The following is a 4,917-nucleotide window of genomic DNA, read 5'->3' on the forward strand; positions in this document are numbered from 1 at the left end:
CTCCCAGAATGGGAGAAAATATTTGCAATTCATGTATCTTACAAGGGACCTGTATCTAGACTATATACTCTTTATAATAAAAAGATAACTAACCCAATTTTATATAGGGCAAAAGATCTGAATAGACATTTCTCTAAAGAAGATATACAAAGGACTAGTAAACACATGAAAAAAATGCTCAATATCATTAGTCATTATGCAAACACAAGTTAACATCACAAGGATGGCTATAATAAAAGACATAAAAATAAGTATTACAAAAAGAACAGATTGGGTGGGGGTGGGGGTAGGCAAAGTGGGTAAAAGGTAAAAACTTCTAGTTATAAAATAAATAAGCCCTAGGGATGTAATGTGCAGCATGGTGACTATAGTTAATAATACTGTATTGCATACTGAAAGTTGCTGAGAACAGATCTTCATATCACAAGAAAAAAATCTTTGTAACTATGTATGATGACAGATGTTAACTGGACTTACTGTGGTGACCATTTTGCAATGTACACAAATAACAAATCATTATGTTGTACACCTGAAAATAATGTAATATTATATGTCAATTAAATCTCAATTTTAAAAAAAGAAAAAAGTGTTAGCAAGGATGGGGAGAAATTAGAACCCTTCTACATTGCTGGTGGAAATGTAAAGTGGTACAACCACTTTGGATAACAGTCTGGAGTTCTTGATGGGGTTAAAAATATTATATTTACATATAAGTAAAAGATGAAAATTTTAATCACTCCTTTCCTCCAATTTTATAATTTTAGTTCTTCTACTGCTGAATAACTTTAAAAGACACTTAAAAATATTTTTCTCAACCAACCAATTTTAGAAAATACCTTCACTTCCTTCTGAATTATCAGTTATACTACTACTTTAGTAGTTTTTTTTCTAGAAATTTGTCCATTTGATTTGTTGGCATAAAATTGCTCATAGTATTTCTTTATAATCCTTTTTATTTCTATACAGTCATTAGTAAAGTTCCCTCTTTCATTTCAAATTCTAGTAATTTCAATCTTTTTTCATAGGTTGATCCAGCCAAGTTTGTCAATTTTGTTGATCAGTTCAAATAACCACCTTTTGGCTTCACTGATTTTTCTCTATTGTTTTTCTATTATCTACTTTATTTTCTGCTCTAAATCTTATTTCATTCCATCCACTTGCTTTGGGCTTAGTTTGTTCTTTTTCCAGTCTTAAGGTGAAAGGTTAGGTTGTTGATTTGTGCTCTTCTATAATGTAGGCAGTAGAAGCTATACATATTATCCCTCTGAAGCATTGCTTTAGCTGTATCCCATTATGGTACATTGTCTTCATTTTCTTTTTTCTTTTTTTTTTTTTCCTCCCATTCCCCGCCGCACGCAAAGCCCTTCCATTGTCATTTTCATTCATTCCAATGTATTTTCTATTTCTCTTGTGATTTATTTTTGACACATTGGTTATTTAGGAATGAATGTTTAAATTACATATTTATGTATTTCCCCAATTTCCTTATTTTTTCATTGTGATTATTTTGCATGATTTTAATCTTTTTAAATTTACTGAGGCTTGTTTTATGACCTAACATATTGCCTAACCTGAAGAACGCTCCATATGCCTTAAACAGAAAGCAAATATGTCTGACTATACATGGCATAAAGGGAAAACAGTCCTCAGCTTGATTCCATGATTCAAACAGCATTAAGCCTACTGGCCAAGGTTTAATTTGGGGATTCCACACCAGCAGAGGTCCTATCTCTTTCACAGGAAATTCACATCTTACTACATGTGTTAAAAGTAGCCTGGGGTTAGCTAGAAACAGTATTTATCGGCCTTTTTCAAATCATGGCATTCAAAAAGTGGTTTTATTCACAAGGCATACTGGAGTAAACAGAAGCAGCTCCTTATATGACTCTGGTTCTTCCAAGCAAAAGCCTAACTACACAGAGGTGAAAGGAATACCTAAGCACACTCATAACTAGAGTGACCATATGCTCCAGGTTGCTTATTGTCCAGGTATGACTACTAATTCCTGCTTTTTCAAAAACCTTCCAGCTTGGATAATGGACTATGATTACCCTGCCTATAACCTACTCAGAGTAATACCAGCCCCTACTACCAGGTTGGGAAGCCACACTACAGTACTACTCCCACCAAACAGTTCTCAACCCCAGCTGCACGTTATTTTACCAAGAGAACTTATAAAAGCCAATGCTTAGTTCTACCCTCCAGATTTTGACTTTAGGTATCTGCATATTTAAAAGCTCTAGGGTTGATTCTTTTGAGTAAGAGTTAAGAATCATAGCACATAGTTTGGATAGAGCCCACCATACAGTATCATATCATTCTACTTTCGTTAGCTGAGGCAAAATAAGGAGAAACAAACTCTAGCCTGTCCATTCTGACTCCCCTTCTGCTCCACCCAACCCCAATTTCTCTCCAACAACCTTAAGGGATAACCTTTGTTACCAGCCCCCACTACTCAGTACTGGTGAGACCTCGATGTTTATTTTTCACTCACCTTATGTGGTTTGTTTACATTGGCACCAGTGAACTCCTATTAATCCCTACCCATCCCCTATCTTCCAAAAATACCTAGAAATTACTGCTCTATTGATGGCACGGTTTCTTGTTTTCTAATATTGCTATATTTGTCTACTTGTTTTGCATTTCTTTAGCCACTTTAATGAATTTTGGAAAAGGAAAAGGGAAGGCTTCATCTCACCATTTTCAAACTTTTTTTCATCATTTGGTTTTTATAGAGAGCAATGGCTAGTTCTAATTATTTTCTTCATGTACATTTTTTTGTTCTTAATATTCAGCAACAAACTTCATCAACAATCAATTCCCATTTTCCATTGAAAAAGAGGGACACTTCCCTTCTGAATCCAAGATAACCCTGTCAATAATAGTAATGGCTAAATGTTGTGACATATCTCACCATCCATTCAAATTGTCATTCAGGCTCTTATTACAGTAGACAAGTAGGAGCTTCGCAAAAGTAAAGACTGAGGGTGAGGAGATAGCTTTGGGTAAATATCCTGAGTTGTTTAGGTCTAACTTATATCTGATACTAAGTTTACACATAATCAGATGTTGTTAATGTCAAAATTAAGAGAAAATGTCTATGCCTTTAACAAATCTCCACTACCCTCACCTAAGTACTTTTGTAGTCAAGGCATAAATTCCCAAGTGGTAAAAAATACTGGCCTCAAAAAACATAAAACACAAACAAAAAAAAAACTACTGGCCTCTATCACCAGTAAAACTAAGTACCTGCCACCAGTAAAATTCTTGTTCACCTTAGTTACACAACTACTGAGGACCTGTTCTACTGGTGACTGAGGGAAAAAAAATCCAAAATTGGTAGCAAATGCTCATAATGCTTCAACAATTTCTGAAGGATTAATAAACAAATTTGGACCCCTCCTCTCATCACTTAATCCCACCCAATTCAACGCACAAAATTTCCAGTATAAACAAGTAATTTAAATAGAACCTTAGAGAGCATGGCCTGGGAGCTGAGCGGAGGCAGAGGAGATGGCTTCCCAGCCGCCACCTCCCCACCCCCCCCTCCCCCGGAAACCCTGGGAGACCCGCCGAGTTCCTGGGGCCGGGCCAGGACTAGGACCTGGCCCCACTTTGCAATCTGCTGATTTGGGTCCTACTTTACTGACGAGCCCTGGACAACCAACACTTACCAGAGTGCCCCCACCTATTCTTCCAAGGCCATCCCAGCAGACAGGAAGCAGCAATGTGAGTACTTTCAGACCTGCTTATAGCTCATTTTCTTCAGGATATGGTACCTATGGAAATTCATTTTCTGGAAGCTATAGCCCTTATAGTTATGGATATAATGGGTTGGGCTATAACCGTCTCTGTGTAGATGATCTGCCACCTAGTAGATTTGTTCAACAAGCTGAAGAAAGCAGCAGGGGTGAGTATCGTGCATGCATTCGCCTCTGTCAGTATGATGATGTGATGATGCTACCTTTTCAGCTGTCTGTAACAGTTTCAGGGCTGTATTGGATGTAGCAAATCACTTTTCCCGATTAAAAATACATTTCATAAAGGTTTTTTCAGCTTTTGCCTTAGTTAGGTCTATAAGGTATCTTTAGAGATGGTGCAGTGGATGATAGTTGAAGAGGCTCTGAGAATGAGGACCTTTGGGCAGAAAGTGAAAAACTGTGGCTTGCCTTGGTGATGAGGACAGAGCAGCTAACTCAGCAAAATCTTGGCCAATATTCTTGTTTTTTGCTCTTATCCTTGGTGGTGGTCCTTACCTCATCTGGAAACTGCTGTCTACCCATAACGATGAAGTAACAGACAACACAAACTGGGCAAATGTGAGGATGACCATGTAGCTGCTAGAGCAGAATATGATTTTGCTGCTGTATCTGAAGAAGAAATTTCTTTCTATGCTGGTGATATGCTAAACTTAGCTCTCAAAGAACAGCAACCCAAAGTGTGTGGCTGGCTTCTGGCTAGTCTTGATGGTCAAACAAGACTTATACCTGCTAATTATGTCAAAATTCTTGGTAAAAGAGGTGGAAAAGCAGTGGAGTCCAGCAAAATTTCTAAGCAGCAACAATCTTTTACCAATACAACACTAATTAAAGAAGCCGCACCTACTGATTCTTCGGATGAACAGGAAGCTGCCTTTGAATCTGTCTTTGTTGAAACTATTAAGGTCCCAGTTGCACCTGATTCCACTGGGAAAGGTGGAGATAAACAAGATCTTTGATATCTTTCATGTTTGCCTGCAATTGAACTATACTTTTAAAAAATTACTTCTAGGGGTGCCTGTGTGGCTCAGGTGTTAAGCGTCTGCCTTTCAGCTCGGGTCATGATCCCAGAGTCCTGGGATCGAGCCCCGCATTGGGATCCCTGCTCGGCGGGAAGCCTGCTTCTCCTTCTCCCTCTCCCCCTGCTTGTGTTCCTTCT

At 38.0% G+C, this 4,917-nt stretch overlaps 1 pseudogene; it reads left to right on the plus strand.

Moving 5' to 3' along the window:
• The first annotated feature begins 3,513 nt into the window (after window positions 1–3,513).
• Window positions 3,514–4,717, plus strand: LOC118526754 (peroxisomal membrane protein PEX13 pseudogene; annotated as a pseudogene).
• The last annotated feature ends 200 nt before the right edge of the window (window positions 4,718–4,917 follow it).

The sequence above is a fragment of the Halichoerus grypus genome, chromosome 7 (genome assembly GCF_964656455.1).
Source record: "Halichoerus grypus chromosome 7, mHalGry1.hap1.1, whole genome shotgun sequence".
Taxonomy (NCBI): Eukaryota; Metazoa; Chordata; class Mammalia; order Carnivora; family Phocidae; genus Halichoerus; species Halichoerus grypus.